The 17,642-nt window shown below is 41.2% G+C and overlaps 1 long non-coding RNA gene across 1 annotated transcript in view; it reads left to right on the top strand.

The window, feature by feature from the left end:
- The first annotated feature begins 995 nt into the window (after nucleotides 1–995).
- The window catches only part of LOC145651168 (uncharacterized), an 87,395-nt gene continuing 70,748 nt past the window's right edge, over nucleotides 996–17,642 (top strand). The window contains exon 1 of the long non-coding RNA XR_014116936.1: nucleotides 996–1,442. This is a non-coding gene — a long non-coding RNA (uncharacterized LOC145651168). The remainder of the gene's footprint in view (nucleotides 1,443–17,642) is intronic.

A 17,642-nucleotide genomic window follows, 5' to 3' on the forward strand; every position in this document is an offset into this window, starting at 1 on the left:
AAGGCCAAGATTTTTGAAAGATAGTCCTTTGTAGCCTCTTCTAGTCTTATTGGCATCAAGATCTTTTTTTAAGGTCCTATAAATTCACCTATTTGCACCATGCTAAAAATATTGCAATAGCAGTAATATTGCAAAACCAGTCAAATTGTGCATTTTTTATAATGGAAGCAGGTCTATGCCACACTTGAATTGATTCGAGCACCAAATCGTGATTGTTTAAACTGTATTATTATTTATTATTCAATTTTATGGAACCATTCATGCAGAAATTTTGATTATTCCATAGGGTTCGCTGACCTTTTCTAGCAATGGTAAAATCAAAATTAAGTTTTGACTAGAATGTCTTAAACATCTTCCATTATCCAGTATGGATAGCCATTGCAAACACTAACAAGTCAATGTGACTTATTGCCTTTAAACAACTTGTATGGGCCATGTTTAATTTGTATTGCCCACCCAAACATGGACAATGAATATCATGGGTCTTATAAAGATAATGACAATCAATTGTACCTTTTCTGCCTGTTTTACTATTTATATCTGTATAGTATTGACTGAGCATTTGTTTTGCCAAATTCTCCTGGTCTACAGTATACTATCTCTCTCTCTCTCTCTCTCTCTCTCTCTCTCTCTCTCTCTCTGTGGGTGTGTGGGTGTGTGTGCACGCGCGTGCGCGCTGTGGCACTGAAAAGCAGAGCAGCGGCAGGAATCCTCTCTGCAAATACATGCTGGAGTCTGGAAAGTGAGTGGGTGAGATGCTAAGGAGCTCTTGAGTGCTGCCGGGCAAAAGTGATGGAGGGAATGGGCAGCAATCTGGGGGGTGACAGTGTGACAGGAAGAGGCAAACCAAAATGTGCACGTGTTCATTTTTTTGGGGGTGGGATGGGGGGACATTATGCTGAGGACAAGAGAGGTAGACCTATGTCAGAGATTTCATGAGTTGCTTTGATCTTTTTGCCTAAATTGGCTTTTTTTTCCCCTTTGCAGTGGGAGGAGGGAACCCAAACAGACAGACAGACATAGGCTGGAGCACCGCCAAGACTTGTCGGGAAGGTTGCCATGCTGAGAAAGAGGGAGCACAGAGAAGAGGAGAAAGAGGGGAAAAAAGCCAGACCAGTCTTGGCAGGGTTCTATCACAGTTCTCTTTGTCTGTTTGCTCAGTTTTTGCGCAAAGGAAGTAAAAAGTACCCAGGGTGTAGGAGCTCTGATTCACTGCTAAAAAACAAAACCAAACAAGAAAACTGCTCTGAAATTACACAAGAAGCCAAGGGCGAAAGGGGCATGAGTATTGTAACCAGTGAGTCATTTTCAGAAGATTCGTCAGAAAACGATGTGGTCTTTTTTTTTTAAACCATGATGATCACGCAGTCTGAATCTGAAAGTTTTTGTGTTGTTTTCAGTGCAACACATTTTGTTTGTGTTGTAGACTGTTAAGGATATACGTAAGTGGCTTTGTTCTTTGAATACTGAGTATTGCTAGAGCCATGTTGGCTAAAGAAATGCCAAAAAAGTTTACATTCAGATTTATGAACTTTGATTGTGGAATGCGCATTTGATTGACTAACTTTTAAAAGTTTTGGAGTGGGTGCAGAAAAATAGAGAAAGGCCATCCAGGTTCATAATGGTTCAAGGGTGATTTTGGTCCCAACAACTTGATCATGGACAGAGACTTCAACATTTGAGGTGTGTGTCTTCTCATTTGAGGTGTGTGTCCAGGAGAACAAGATCTCAGTCAAGGTCTGTTTGTATATAACCATGAGTTTTTGTGGGGGGTTTTTTTGGCTTCCTCTGTGGTGTGTTGTACAAAGATAATTTAAAAATTATATCATCACTGTGACCATTTTATGCTAGTTGATAGATTTGTCCATCGCTGTTGGTGAACAATAGCCATGCAGTTTTATGTCAGCCTACCTTCTTGACTATACTGCATTTAAGTCAAAGAACTTATGAGCTTGTGGTCCATCTTGTGAAGAATTTTGGTAAGTTTTACCAAATCAGCCTTTACCATTTCTACTACCCCTACACAGATGACAATATTATGGTAGGAAGGTATTGCTATTGGTGCAATTATGTCTGCCACTACCCACAATTATTATGATGGGATTCTCTCATTTTTTGGAAAGCACATTGTTTGTGGTGGTTCTTGTGTTTCTTGGAGATTGTTCTCTTTGTATGCCCAAGGTGCTTCTTTAGTCTTTTTAATTGCTTTCTTTTTCACTGTCTTAAACTCACTGGCGATTGGTTTTGGACTTTGGCTCATGTTTTTGCTGGTGGCTGGTTTATTAGCCAGAGTGAGTGAAGCATTCCATTTAAATATTGTTATTGATTAACTGCCAAAAGAATTTTCCTAGCTGTTCAATCAAATGCCAGGCGCTTTTCCTGGTGTGACAGGTGTGTGGTGGCATGGTATTCTGGAACTGTGCTTTCATTAGACGCCTCTTTTCCCCATCACTACATAAATTAGAAACCCACTTCTTTATGGCCCAAATAATGTTTATACTGATGATGAACACCAGCATAGTTTTTCACCACAGCAATAAGGATCTTAAGAATCAGACATAATCATGATTAATTTATTTTGTAACATCCTTACTTTATTGGCCTGGATGATAGATCTGTTTAATATTTAATAATTGCTGAAGCATATTCTATAAAGATACTGGCCTGAATTTTTATCCTGATCTGTTCTAATGGGTGTTTTGGTAGCTGTTCAATTGTAGTTACAATGTAGATAATTCTGCGTTGTGTGTAGTCATTAAAAACTTGGTAATTTAAGTTGTGTGATAAAAGTGATCCAAAGGACTTGTACTGAGGACAATTATTACTGCCACATGACACAGTAATGAATGTAAAGCCCATCATCAGGGCTGATTTACAATACATTTCCTTTAAAGCAATCTTACTTTCAGTTTAACATCAGCTTCAGACTCAAGACTGAATCTCAAATACTTTGCCCTGTATTTTGTGCTGTATTGACAGTAGTTTGCAGTTGCAGCATGGATGTCTCACAGAAAACACAACAGAAACGGCATTATTGTTGACACACATTGTATCACTGGCAATAATACAGAAAATAACTAAGAATAAAATAGAACCATGTGGTACTCCATATTATTAAGATTTAAATATTGCAGCTAAGCTATATACATTAGCACATATAATTGAAAATGACTAACACATAGACTTTGATTTCTTAGCTGTTGGATCCTGAAACATATAGTAAAAGCTGTAGTCAGATATTAGGAAGACTGATAAACAGAACAGTACTTGAACTGCCTGAACTTTCTAACATAATCTTGATGGTAAGGATGTTATGGGAATTTATTTGGAGTTGACTTTCTCATGTTTAGTGAACACAGTCAGGTTTCTCTTTAAATTGGGAAAAAAGAAAGTGATCAAAATGTACCTATATGACTTTCCTTAGGTTAGTGACATGTAATTCTCATGATCTGTGAGGTCCCATGCGTGGGAGACCAGGGTAATCTGATTGTGAGCTGACATTAAGATGCAAGGCAGATGTACTAAGACCCCAGCTTTCTCTGTCTCTCTTACTTGTTCTTTCTCTTGCTCACTCATCCACTATGCATAGCTCATGAGTACCAGTATTACACTGGAGAGTTGATCAAGTTCCTGACCTACTGAATCTTATCTTGAATAAGTGTAGAGTAATACATTTAACTATTCTGAGTTAATTTCAATGGTTTTGGGGCTGTAAGTTTTTTCTTAATTATACTTTTATAACCTTATGTACCCTATACATATATATTTAAATTGTTTGTCCTCTAGCTCTGTTTTGTATCAGTGTGCACCATGTGTGTTCCTGATATATGTTGAATACAGCACTGTCTTCCGATTACTTGAGAGAGAATTTTGTACTTCTATGAAGACCTTTAACTCAAAGCTACTAGTGGAGGCTTTTTAAAGATATGCATCAGCGTCGAGCTGCTCAGCTGCGATATAATACAAAAGAGGAGCATGTGCAAAAATGCTCATCACACATTTGATCTAATGCATCAAATAATGACAGGTGTAATGAGGCAGGGTATACGGCTATCACATAGACCTGTTTCCTGTCAGTCACGTTGAACAGCACCAGATTCAGTCCTCCTAGTTCAAACATGAAATTACATGTTAAACGGAATAATTGCTCATTCTCTTGGCTTCATTATCTGAGTTGTGATGTATACATTTCAGAGCACAGGCAACATTAAAGCAAATCAAAATGAATATTTCTCTTTCATTAGGTGGATTTAGCATTGCAGACTTCCTTTTGCCTTTTCCTTTTCCTATTTGGGAGATTCAGCAAATCAGTGTTTGGTTTTTGAAACAACTTTGTAGCCATATAAAAGATAGCTCACACCACCTGGTTGTCTGAACTGACAATTGAAAGAATTGAAGATGTGTGGTGCTCAACACCCTAGACTGTGTTCTTTTCCAGTATTTTTTTAAATCTCTGGGGCAAGCAAAACCTCCCTTTAATTTAAGCACCAAAGCACTGGAGACATGCACAGGTGTAGAGGTGATGTTTGATGTTGACACATAATGGCCAGATGAATGAAGGAGGAAGCCCTTTTTCTTGCCTGGAGATCCTTCTGAACTTTCTCACCTCTCTGACCACTCTCTGATCCTGTTACTTTCTCGTTAGTTCCTCTGTCTTCCCTGAGGTTGGAATTAGGCCACTGGAGCAAGTAGGCATTTCATGTGCCCAGTAATATAGAGATGTATCCCTTTCTTTTATGAGCCAGGTGCCATCTATCATTGATGTGGTGCCATCCAGCATGGTTCCTGAGGATGGACTATGATGTACTGAATAGCTGAGTTTAGAAAATCCATTAAAAATATATTGAAATTAATCTTTTTTTTTAGCGACGTCAGGTTGGGTTGGTGAAAAAATTTGTCCCATCCAACTGAATAGTGTACATTTTTGGTGAAGTCCAAAAAAAGAACAAGAGTAAGCTTCTCTCTGTGACATAAGGAATAACATTGCATGAGAAATAATGTTTGCCTCCACATCACAATAAGGCTGTACCTTTATGATCGCTGTGACAAAGGAACTGATTAAGTGTCAGCCATTTTAGATATGATAGCTATCATTGCTGGGCTGCTATGGCTGCACTGAACCACTTGCTGTTGCAAATGGCAAGAATATAATCAGAAGCCACAATGGTTGGTAGACCTTTTACTGAGCTGTACATCATTTCCATGGGCTTGAAAGGAGCCATTTTAAATGAAGAGCAGGAGGTAGTGTGAGGAGAGGCTTTTTCCTGCCACATAGAACCTTTTTTCTGTCTCCTCTTTCTCCCTCTGCCTTTCTTTTCCCATCCCCCACTCACCCTCCCTCTGATTGGTTGAATTAACTCTGCAGCCTCCTGTTGTGAATAATTACTTTTGATCCAATGCGGGTTTTGCTTCCCTACAACCCCCCCCCCCCCCAAACACACACACTCCCCGTTATTTTTAACTGTTAAAATTTTGTCCCTGTCCCCTCTATATACTTTATATCCATTCATATATCCATGCACACACTACAGGCTTCATTGGGATGCAGGCCATGCCCTAAGCAGCTGGTGGATGAGCAGCAAGGGGACTCTTATGGGATACGATCCAGCTGAATGCATGTAGTATTCTGCTCCCTGTTAGTCAGTAGCTGCACTCTTTAGACTCCAGACGGTGAGACATACAGGACCCAGTGGACAGCAGTCACCCAGTTGACCATTGTAAGTTCTCAAGTAAGAGAGCAGGGCAGTCGTTGGTGTTCAAGAGCATTTCCATTTTCTGTGGTGCTTATTCATGATTAGGATCAAACGTTCTTGTCAAAAAGCTCTGGTAAACTAGACGATTAGATGATTAATGCAATCTTCATGGGAACACACCTTGTACCAGGGAGTAGGGCTGTTTTGAATAACCAATTTAAGTCCCCAAGCAGTGCATAAGAAACATGCTTACACTTATCTCTGCAGTAGGTCTCTCCCAAAGTACATGACATTGGTACAAGCTATGATGTTGGGTATGTGTAGGACTTTGAGGGGGATGCTAAGCACTCTGCTCTGCTGTGTAGCCTTGTAGACATTTGATTAGCTGCCAGGTGTTTGCCATCCTTCTTTCCTGGTGGAGTCAATCCTGAATCCCACCTGTAGGGGGCTCCACTCATCTCTTAAGTTATTTATGCCTCTGTGTACTCTCAAGGGACAACTGTACCATATTATGTCAGAGATCTTCAGGTTGTATTGCCCATTCTTCTCTAGGGTACACTATCACAGTACCCATAATAAAACATGTCCTCAGATTCCCAAAGATAAGCGGTTACTTGCACATTTTCAGGGTTTTGAGAATCCTAACCCTTCTGTGAAAGGTTTGGTGATTGACAATCACAACCTGAAATCACCACCTAAATATTCTCAATGAAATTAACATTTTCCTTTGAAGTGTGCAGTAAATTTGTATCTTGTCCAATTATTATATTGCACCCCATTTCAACCGGTTTCGAGTGGGAGCTAGAATCAGCATGTTTACCATACTCTCTGAGCTCTCCCTCTGTGCCTTTAGTGAACAACATGCCAGCTCAGTCTCTGTTCTGCCTGACTGACCTGTCAAATGTGCTCTGGTCACGGGTCGGGAAAGTGCTTCCACACTGCAACTGCATGGAAAATGACTTGCCACCTTGACATGAATTTTTCATGGGTCTTGCCTTGGATGCCCTTCTGCTTTGGAATATGAGCTGCTTTGGTGACCCACTCTCATAGTTCTCTTTGCATCTTTTTTTTTTTTTTTTTGGTGAGGACTTTTCAATCGGTGACTTGATGTGGAGTTGTTCCACAAACTTCACTTGAAGGTGCTTTCATTGAGTACTGCTCTCAGAAAACACATTGCAACTGCTTTCATTTTGGACCAGAGAATTCATACAGATAGCATTAATCTTAACCACAATGGTAAATACTTGAGTTATTCAAAATATGTCAGAAGAAATGCAGAGGTGTCTTTGGAAATGCAAAGAATGTGTCAACCTTGCAAGGCAGCTATAAGGCTGGGAATTGAATTAGAGGAGTGCATAATGCAATCCCTGCTCCCGACCTACTCTGTCTAATGAAATCAGAAGATGAAAGCACAGCTGGACATTTGTGTGGGATATGACTGTGTGAGCAATTGCTTATCTGGCTGTGAGAGAAAGTGGGAGAGAGAGAGAGTGTGTGTGTGTGAGAGAGGAGAGAGAGACAGTAGGGGAGAGGGCATAGGTGAACACTCTTGAAAACACATGGCCCAACACTGGGATGTCTTCTCTTGTGGCAGTGAACAAATTATGTCTCTTAAAAAAATGTATCCATATGGATATAAAATGTATTAGCTGAGCTAATTAGTGTAGTGGAAACAATTTTCAGCTTGGACATTGAAACTCAAGATTTTGCCATTATTCATATGTCTGTACTGGAGACAGGAAAATCTGAAACAGGTATTGTGTAATTTAAGCATTATTGCATTTCAACAGTGTAGCAGAAGACCTATTCCTTCACTCACCAGTTTCACATCAAGTAGTGCAAAATAGAGGTCTATATATTGCTGTTCTGCATCAGTGCATCATGGCCAAAACTGAAAGCCTAAAAAACAGTACATCACTACACCATCTCACATTAGTTATTCTAATCAGAATAAAGATACGTCCTCTTTTTGAATACAAAACACATAAACTATCTACGCTTAAGCTTTTATTGGTGTTGTAGTATATTTGAATAGAATGGAACCCATAATAATCTGAAGTGTGCTACAGATTTCCTGCTGTTTTCATGTTGTCTTGTAAGAGGTCCTGTTTGCTTAGCGTCGTCTTGACAGATGAGAGAGAGAGATCGAGCAGCACAATAATGGAATGTGGTGTCTTGAGGACCTAAACACAAAGAACAAATAGCACACTGCACAGCTGTCTTGTGCTTTTAAGGTTATCATGTTTTTAGCTGCTTTAATTGCAGGTAAAGGACCATGTGAGAAACTGCCCATATTTTTCCAAAGATAGTGGCTGATTGCTAAAGGAGACATCGGTTATTCAACGTTTCAGTTTTGCGTTTCAACAACCAAGGGGTGGGGGGGGCAGTGTTTTTAAAAAAATGTTTTATCTTGTGTTCAATCCAAACTCAAGCAGAGGTTTTGTTGCTTTGACTAATAATCCCTTCCATGTTGCCCTGTTTGCATCATCATGTCGGGAAAGAACCAAATGGCTTCTCTTTTGTGCTGGAGACAAGTAATGGACTTTGGTCTTGCTGTCTTGGACTGCCCAGATTCATGTGGAACACGTTTCCCATAGTTACATTAATGGCAGTGGTCCAAGCAAAACAATGCTCTTGACTTCAAATGTCCATTTGTCTTGCTGTGCTAGCTCATTCCTCAGAAGCATTCAAAGACAGGGTCTGCTCCTTTCTGCAGATCTTGGACCTGATTTTTGAGGTTGCTTGCAATTCCTCTCATTTGGGTCTTGCTATCTTGCTATTGTTATGTTGAAAGGATGCCTTCTCTGTGTGAACACAATACCCTCATCAACCATTTCCATGTCAAAGGTACTTCTAAGAAATTGTGGTAAAACAACTATTTGTAAATATCTTCACACAGTGTTTTGCTTTTGAAGACACAGTGCAAATGCCTGTTGTTACAAATGTTTATGACCTTTGATAAAAGCTATCTCACACTGCCATTCAAAAAAGTGAATGGGATCATGAGCTTTTTTCCTGAGCAAACACTTTAGTGAGCTGAATTGCAGAAAGCTTAATATGCAGTTCTCTTGCAAAACATCACCAGAAATATCACCATCTTCTTCCCTCAACACAATCATTACGCCATTAGCACACAGTCCATGCAAAAACCTCAGTAAGAGAGTGTGTGGTGTTCGGCCTACAGCTTGCTTGCTACTGAGCGGTCTGTTTGTTGTTAATGAGCAGGCCCGTACAGAACAAGATGACCCTCGAGTGAGCAGTCCAAATGAACCAACCCCTACTCTCCACACCCTTCTCCATCCTCCCAAAGTGGGCTCACGTATGAGTGGCTAGGACATGCCAGGCACTTTGCCAAAGGCTTTTGCCCCTGCCACACACACACTAGTCTTGCCTTTCACTTGCCCTCCTACTCCCCTCAGCCCCTTCTCATCCAGACTTGCTGTGGAATTTTCTGTCTCCAAAAATAAATAAATAAATAAATAAAATAGTTGCCAGCTAATGGACTTTTCCTTTATTCACTGGAAGCACTGAGCGATTACTCTCTGGGCAATCCTTAAACTTGATTTACAGTTAAACGGAGTCAGGCTATTTTCCACTGATTCTTTAGCTGAGCAGGTTTTATTGCACTACTAAGCTGTGTTATTAACAAAGCGCTGCTTTTGCCGCCCTGTTCCCTCTGGGACATTCTCTCAGGGAGTGAATAAGCACCACTTTGCTTATACTGGCATATGCAAGTCAGACGCATGGCCCTCATTCACTATACAGCTATTCTCGCCCATATACACACCACAGTTACCGAGTTCAGTCAGAAAAACTGTCGTGATTGCTTTTATTCATTTGAGTTGCACAAATGTAGCATGGCCATAGGCATCAGTTTTGAGCATGCGGAGATGCCTCGACCTATTGAGCAGTTTAATGACTGCACGTTAAAAGCATCCTTGATGACATGGCCACTTCAGCTCACGAGTGCGTATGACTTTCATATGAAAGGCCTGCAACGGAAAATGTCTGTCTCAGTCTAATTCTGAGCTGAGCCACAGGGCGGATACAATTCTGGACAAAGTAGTATTACGCGCTAATATATACATTTTCCAATCCGCGATATCACCGCAAGGTAACAAGAGCAAAATAACCAAACGACATTTACCCGTGTCATCAATATACGGCAACCACCGGTTTCTTGTCCGCGAAGACGAGACAGCGTTTAACTAGAGCCGCGAGGGCGTTCGCGAGTTCCTACGCAGAGATACGTGGGCGCTCAGCATACTTTTGTCTCATCATGATGTGTTTACCGTTCCGTAGACGTGGCTGGCGTAATCAGCTAAAACAATGGCTGTGATGGGTGTGAGTGGGGGGGACATCTCTTATCTAAGCTCATTCTAAACACCGCAACGTCGCCCGAGCTAGACAACACAAGTGGCGAACCAAACAATAAGAGAGCCATGAACAAACCCCTACGATTTAGGTGCTTGTCGGAAAGGGATACAAAAACGCCAAGATACGGAAGGCAGCGTGATTTTCATGCGCGTAAACCTAACTAGCCCGAGCTACTTTTCTCTCTACCAGCAAAGTTAATGTTTTGTTACGTATGTTGTATTACGTTATCACCAGCATCTGGCTACCAGTGGGGCGCCTTAAGGTTCTCTGACTGAGTCTGCTAGTCAGTGTTTCGCTCTTTCTTCACTTACCACTTGGATCATTTGATCATTGCAAAACATCCTGTATAGGTTTACTTTAGGGAAGACTCCGACCTCCGTCCCTTTTGAATAACTCAAAATGACCTGACATAATAGGAGAGTCCAAGTCCTGGTGTCTTTTATGTGCCAGAAATATGTTTCTGTAGACATTCTCAAGTCAGTTTATGTATTTACCCACTCTCAGCATTCTATATGAGACATGAACGAGGTCTTATAAGTGCATGGGAAGCTGAGTATGTGTAATGCTAGCTGAGATTCTAGGAGAAAAAAAAAAGCGATAGGAAGCTAGATAGGAGATGACTAACACTACAATTACAGAAAGGTGCTCACACACCTGCACTGTGTATGAGACGGCTGAACCATTTCAACCATTGAAAATGTGTTAAGAAAGAAACTGATGAAATGAGATTGTACGCATGTGTATACCTGTACCAGCCTTTCCATCCCTTTCACATAACACTTTTCTCCCGTTCTAATTCCCACTTCATTCTATCCCCCTTTATGTCTTACTAGTTTTTCATCCTTTTCATTTTCTCCCTCACTCTGTACCCCCCCCCCCCCACGCATATATAAACCCTCCCACACACATCTCTCTTTCTTCTCCTCCATCACTGTGATCCTTCAGCAATCTGTCGGTGATTGCTGCTTCAGCAGTGTCCACTGAGTCATCATCAGTGCTGGTGTAATGGCCTGGAACTGGCCAAGGTGAACGGTTATTACTTATCGAGCTCTTGATTGCTGGGTGGAGCCCAAGGCTCATTCGTTTCTGCCTGAGCAGCACAGGCCTCTGAATCACATTTTTCTTATGCCCACCTTTTAGCTGCTGTGTTAATGTGCAAGCATGATGATGACTAATGTCTTTAGTATTGCTGTCTAGCAGCAGTCATAGTCTGTTTGGTTGCCAATTGATTCTATTGATTCTTAATGGCTAGGAAACATTAATGAAACATTAACAGCAAAAAGCTGTGTGTAGACTATAGGCCATCTGTAGTAAAGAACATTTTGTGTTGAACAATTTGGTACCATACCACAATGCTGGATAGTTTTGGGTGGTAGACCAGTTTCAGTGTGAGAGTGACACTGAAACATGGAAGCACTCCAGGTACCCTGCTGTACCTGACACTCTTATTACCAGCACAGCATCCATTGCAATCTCAGTTTTACTGATGTTCTGATAATTGTCAGCCATCCAGATCAAATACGGTAGGAAACTGACCAGTGATTATCAGCATTGAGAATAACTGATAAATTGTTAGTGGCCTACAGTATGCTCTCATAAAATGCACCTGTAAGATGGCTGTGCCAAATGTAGTGGTGAGTGGGTATTGCAATTGCATAAGTATCAGGCCAATATATAAGCAAACTGGCTTAATCTTTCATCTTAGCTTTGCAGTATTTAAAATATTTTGACGCTTGATCTGAAGTGAAAGCTTTTGAGCAATGTAAACAGCTGAGGCTGAGAGTTGGTTCTGAGGATTCTGTCAGGCATTTTTGAAAGCTCTTATTTGTTCTTCACAGTGAGCTTCACTTGAAAGGTCTTAAGTTTTGTTTTTTTTTTGGTTGGTTGTTTTTTTGTTTTTTTTTTGAAGCTACACTATGTTTATATCTGAAGCAGCTTAGCTTTTCAGGGTATTATGAATTTTTAAATGTTTCTTTATTTTATTTTATTTTTTTTTAATGAGCCCTAGCTTTATTCCACACACTTGTAACAACATTGGTGCACATTTTATTACCAGATTATGCAAGGCAACATCAAAATATTAGTAAAATACTTTGTTTGATGTTGTATGAGTATGAGTAAAGATCTTTCATTGTTTTAACCCTGGAATTGTTTATTCGTCTTTTCTTTTTGTGAGCTGAGGTCCCTTCAACCTTGCAGGCATCTACAGTAAGTGCTGTAATTGAGGAACCCTGAGGAGGTCAGAGACAGCAGCATCAATTAAATGTCCCTTATGTGCCCCTCTTTTCACGAGGCCTTACTAAGTCCAACAATGTACTTAGACAAATGTACCAGGTCATTGTTATCACAAAGAATTTACCCCAAGCCAGGCACAAAAGCATAGTGGTATGTAGTGCAAGATGAATAGGAGTTGTGTCTTTGGAGATGCTGGGAGATGGATCTTGGCTTTCTGGATGGGTAATTGCCCTAGTGCATTGAGTCTTTTCACAGTCCTCTTTCACGGCAGCCGTTGTCAAATTGAGCTACTAAGGGCCACAGTATTGTGAGGTCACCTGCTAGAGAGAGGGCAACAACCCCCACCCCCATCCCACTGGCCCCATCTCCACAAGCGCTCAACCCCTTAACTCAGGCCAAATACACCCCCACTTTGGCCGCACCCTTTTGTTAAGTGAAAGCCTCCAGCGTGCACAAGTCCTCCTGCATTTGCAGTTCATAATGGCTCTTTTCGTGCACTGATTGAGGTAGATGTGGTGAGGAAGCTCCGCCAGACTATGAGGTACAAACAAAGAGAAGCACCGACGGGAGCAATGCATACCACCTGACCAGACAGGGCAGAGTGGAGATACTCTGAAGCCCTGCCACTTGTCCATCATCGGTGGGTCTCATGTGTCACTCAAAGAGGCTGTTGGTCCAACAATAGGCACTGCTGCTCCTCAGCAGGGCCAAACTGAAGAATGACCTGTCGGCCTCTTATGAAAGGCAAACCATCAGCACAACCCAGATGGAGTAATGATACTTTATTAACATGACAAGGAGAAGAACAGAATTTGACACATGGCATTCAGGTCATTCAAAATGGTGTCTTCAGCAAAATATCCCTCCAAAAGATTTAAAAAAAATTTTTTTTCTTTCCTTCAGTTCATTTTAAGATGTCTTGAACTCATGGTTAAATTTGTATGCAGAAACTAGCTGAGCCCAATCTCACGTAATGCACTCCGTTTACAAACAGCTAAATGTATCAGCCATTAGGAGTGTCTGGTATTGAAAGCAGCAAAGCTAATTTGCTACGCTTGCTCACTTGGTTAGTGATAGAAAGAGACAAGTAAAGCTTTGAGCATTCAAAATGGACTCTTGACCTTGAGTAAAAACAAAGCATGCATTAGATGCTAGGTCTTTTAGACTCCTGCTGGCTTTCTAAATTGGATTCACGGTAAACATCATTGGGGTCCTCTGTCAGACTGGACAGGAGTTCTCTTGGGGAGGAGCAAGCCTACTTCAGTCCTGCAGATGTGGTGGGAGGAAGAGTGGCTCCACGTCTCTATCCTCAAACTCATTTATTGCTCCCTTAACTATCAGAGTGTTCTCTTCCCTAGATGACCATCAATAAGGGGCTGGAACTAGTATTTTTAAAAACTTTTTTTTTTTTAGTTTTTTCATGCAGAAGGAGAGATTCATTGACATCAAAGACAGAAAGGGTAGTTTTAATTGCTAAAATGCTAAAACATGATCATATAAGATCTTTATTTTTTAATTATTTTTTAAGCCAGTGTGACAAATAAGTGCTAATGTATTTTGGATTTTCATTTTTTTTTTTTTTTTGGCTTGAACCCACTTTGTGGTTAAACTTTAGTTTAGTTTAAGAGAAGCAAACAGCCAAGGTTAAGGGAATAAAGTCTTTTGATTTCACTGCCTACATTAAAGCTAATGAAACCCCTCATATTGTTATTAAACTATATGCATATATTAGACCATGCCTACTTTAATGGATGTGTCAGCACTTTGATGGATGTGTCAGCATTTCTCTAATGTTTTTATATTGTGTACTTTTAAATAATAATAATAATAATAATAATAATAATAAACATCTGGAATAATAATATTGTATGTTTATTCAAACAAATATGATGTAACTTAATGTAGATGTGGTAAGTACACATTAAGTGTGCGTAATAGACACTCTTTTTCCTGGCAAAAAAACTATCTGAACTAAGCACTGCCTGGCCAAATAAAGCTTCCTTTTAGGAAGGTGAATGGATGTTTTATGCTTATGTCTGGCACTATTTAGCAATATCCATTGTAGAATGGAAATGGAAACCATAGTTTGAATCCAGCTCATTTTAGCCCATCCAGCCAGCTTTGCTTTTTGATGTCACTGCAGTGATTAAGATGGCTGCAGTAGAGAGATATGTGACTACGTTAGTGAGCTGAGCTCTGATGATAGCAGCTTCTGGGACTTCTCTAAACACTGGGTCCATGCCCATGGTTTTAGGGGTCTTTGACCACTCTTCCAAGTACTGAAGTGGAATCAGTTGTTCTTGGCTCTGCAGAGGTTCATCTGTTTGGATGCCTGTTTAAGTATCTATACAATACCTTTTTAGAGTTATTTCCAGTATCTTGGTCTTGGATGGTAAATGACCCCAGCTTTAGTTATGGTAGCTTGTTGATGCCAATTCAGTTGGTCCATACTGTGAAATCTTCTATTCATAATTAGAAGCTCTTTAATCAAGGCTGAGACATTTTGTTTATCTACATTCTAAGTTTAAGAGGAGACATTTCGACTGACTGAATATATTGTTTTTATTGAGTTTAGCTATTGACTAAAAATGACTAATCCTCCCAGAGGTCCAGACATTATCACTGGTGCATATGAGATACAACTGCTAGATGGCTGGGAAGATTGGCCTGCAGTTTGCTATGCTGTGTTCTGATTTGTTTGGGTGGTGCTTGGTTTTTTAGGGAGTATGTTTTAATCTGGCACAGCACAAATAAGATATCCCACAGTATTCAGTGGCATCTACTGTATCTAGTGATGTAAGCATGGCTGTCCTTATAGCCAGTGTTTCACCATCATTACTTTAGCAGTGCTTGAAAATGGGTGCCATACTTTAGTTTTGCACACTCAAGGTATTGGATATGCTATAGACAGTATAACGCAACAAGATCACAAGAAAAAAAGATTCACTGTTACAGAAATATGTCAACTCACAGAAACAAAAGAACAACTGTCATTTGGAAATTCATTGCTGAGACAGACATTTCTTTTGATTTTATATAGTGTCTTCAGTAATGTAACAAAGGCTAAAGGCAGCCACCCTACCCAGGACATGAACCTGTCTGACAGGAGGTAAACATAGACCAAAGAGCCAGCTCCCTGGCATAGTAGCCAGAGCACCCGTTTAACCCTCCTAAGTGACAGTCTCCAACCCAGGCACATGTAGCCTTCCTTTGAATACCTAAAACCATACCATCTCTCGTGTATATTTCATTTTCTATTTTATGTGTTCTAGAAGAGATACTGCCTGATTAGACTGGGTCTGTATTTAGTAAATTGTTGGACTGAACTGGTGTGAGACAAAATTGATCTGTTTATGAGCCAGATTTTCGCTTGTGGTATTGGAAGTCACACTGCTAAGACATGAATGGATATACAGCACCTCCAGTGCTTTCTCATATAGCCTGCAATTCTATAAGCCAGTCAGGGCCTCACTTGGGTTTTTATTTTTAGCGCCACAGGTGTTTGTGGACTGCTCATAGGCGAACTGTTTGTGCCAGTCTCTTTGGCTTCTAAGTAACTGAAGCAAAGGGGTGGTTAGGGAAGTATCGATGTGCGTCTGTGTGAATGAGAGATGAGATGTGGCTGATGGCATCAAACGCCACCTAACACCGAAACGTGCTTGAGTGCAATAAAGTACTCTCGCATAGGCAAATGAGGTTGAGCAGGCTACGCGCCATTGCTCAGAATACCTTTACAGCTCTCCCACCTAGCCTGGGAATTTTTCCCAGGCAAAAAACAATTACTCTTCCTGTCATTGCTGGTAGTTGATACGTGCACACTTTCCTTCCCGCGAGTGCTGGAGAAGGTTACGTCTCTGCTGAATGCTATTGTCATGATCTCATGATGAACCTCGCGTCGCATCTCTTCCTAAATTCGTGCCTGCTGACAAAACCACAGAAGGAGAAGCACAGCGGCTAAGCTAATTGTGTCTAATTTCTCCTAGCGTTTACTTGCTGTTTGTGTTTGGTGCTTGCAAGGCTTCGCAGCGGCACTTTAAAAGCGCCGCGGCCGACTCCCAGTGCTGGACGAACTCGCACTCTGCTAAGATAATTGCCATTATGACTCACAATAGCCGTAATGGCACTAACGATTGCGGGGAAGAAGCGGTGCGGCTGATGACGGCCGCGGGTCTGTTATTAGAGAGGATGGAGGCCGCTACAATCAGGCCGCCCCAGACGCTAGCCCAGCGCGCTCATTCATCACTGTCAGTCTGGAGAGGTGCAGCCGGCGAGTGGTAAGGGGGAAGGGAGGAGGGAGATCCAAGCGTGGGGGTGGGAGTAGTGCAGCAACTAGCTCCTCAGGTGCCTGAGCCTGTCTGCTGGCTGTCCGGGAATGGCGACTCCCAGGCCTCATGGGTCTGGGTAATCTGTAGGGAGGGAGGAAAAGTGGTGCAGAGCAGAGACAGCATATCGGCCAGAGCACGCGACGCCGTAGCCATCCTGAGCCCTATGTACGAGTTGTCCCAATCGCCTTTAACATGCCTGTTCAACCCCAGAAGGGCTATTGGAGGAGAAGGAGTAAGACAAAAGCAGTGAGTGCTGCAGTGAACATGGCCTGTTCTACACCTCCTCCCTTAGCCCACACCTCCTTCACATTCTTAAGAATACTCTTTGAAGTTGCTCTTCTTAAGCTTGGACTACGCATTCTCTCTCCGGCACTTTTCTTGAACCAATCCCCTGCCTTCGAGTAAAATGATTTTCAGCTTGTCTTTCTTTAAGCCTTTATTTTCAGCTTCAGAAAATAATATCCATCAAATTGTTTTTTTCTTTTAGCCTTTTTGTTTGTATGTTTGTCAATTCCAGAGTGAAATGCTGGATGCTGGCACTTGTAGCTGGCAGCCCAGCGCAGTTCCTGGGATGGCACGGAGTGTGTTACAGGGAGTTTTACCACATTTTCCTGTTCCCAGCAAAGCCACCGCAGAGTAATCAATGAGTCCTGGCTTCTGTGAAGTTTAGGTGTTGCACGTATTTAATATGGATGACTCCTTCTTGTCTGCAGGGGCGCTTTCTCAGCTGACACTGCATTTCTGCTCAACACTTCCTTTGTTAAAAAAACAAAACATGATGTTGTAGTCCACTGGCTGTCCTGACAGCAGAGTCCCATGCAGTCTTCAAACGCAGAGTGAAGACCCATCTATTTGTGGAATATTTAAATGACCACTGATCCTGCACCTATGTTGAGTAACGGAAACTCTAGTACTTATTGTAAGGTATTGTTTATTGCACTTATTGTTGTTTTGTATAGAGCTTATGTGTTTTGCATTTCTAGAAATCAGCATTGATCTCTGTATTTCAACA

This window comes from Electrophorus electricus, chromosome 2 (genome assembly GCF_041902795.1).
Source record: "Electrophorus electricus isolate QZ-2024a chromosome 2, ASM4190279v1, whole genome shotgun sequence".
Taxonomy (NCBI): domain Eukaryota; kingdom Metazoa; phylum Chordata; class Actinopteri; order Gymnotiformes; family Gymnotidae; genus Electrophorus; species Electrophorus electricus.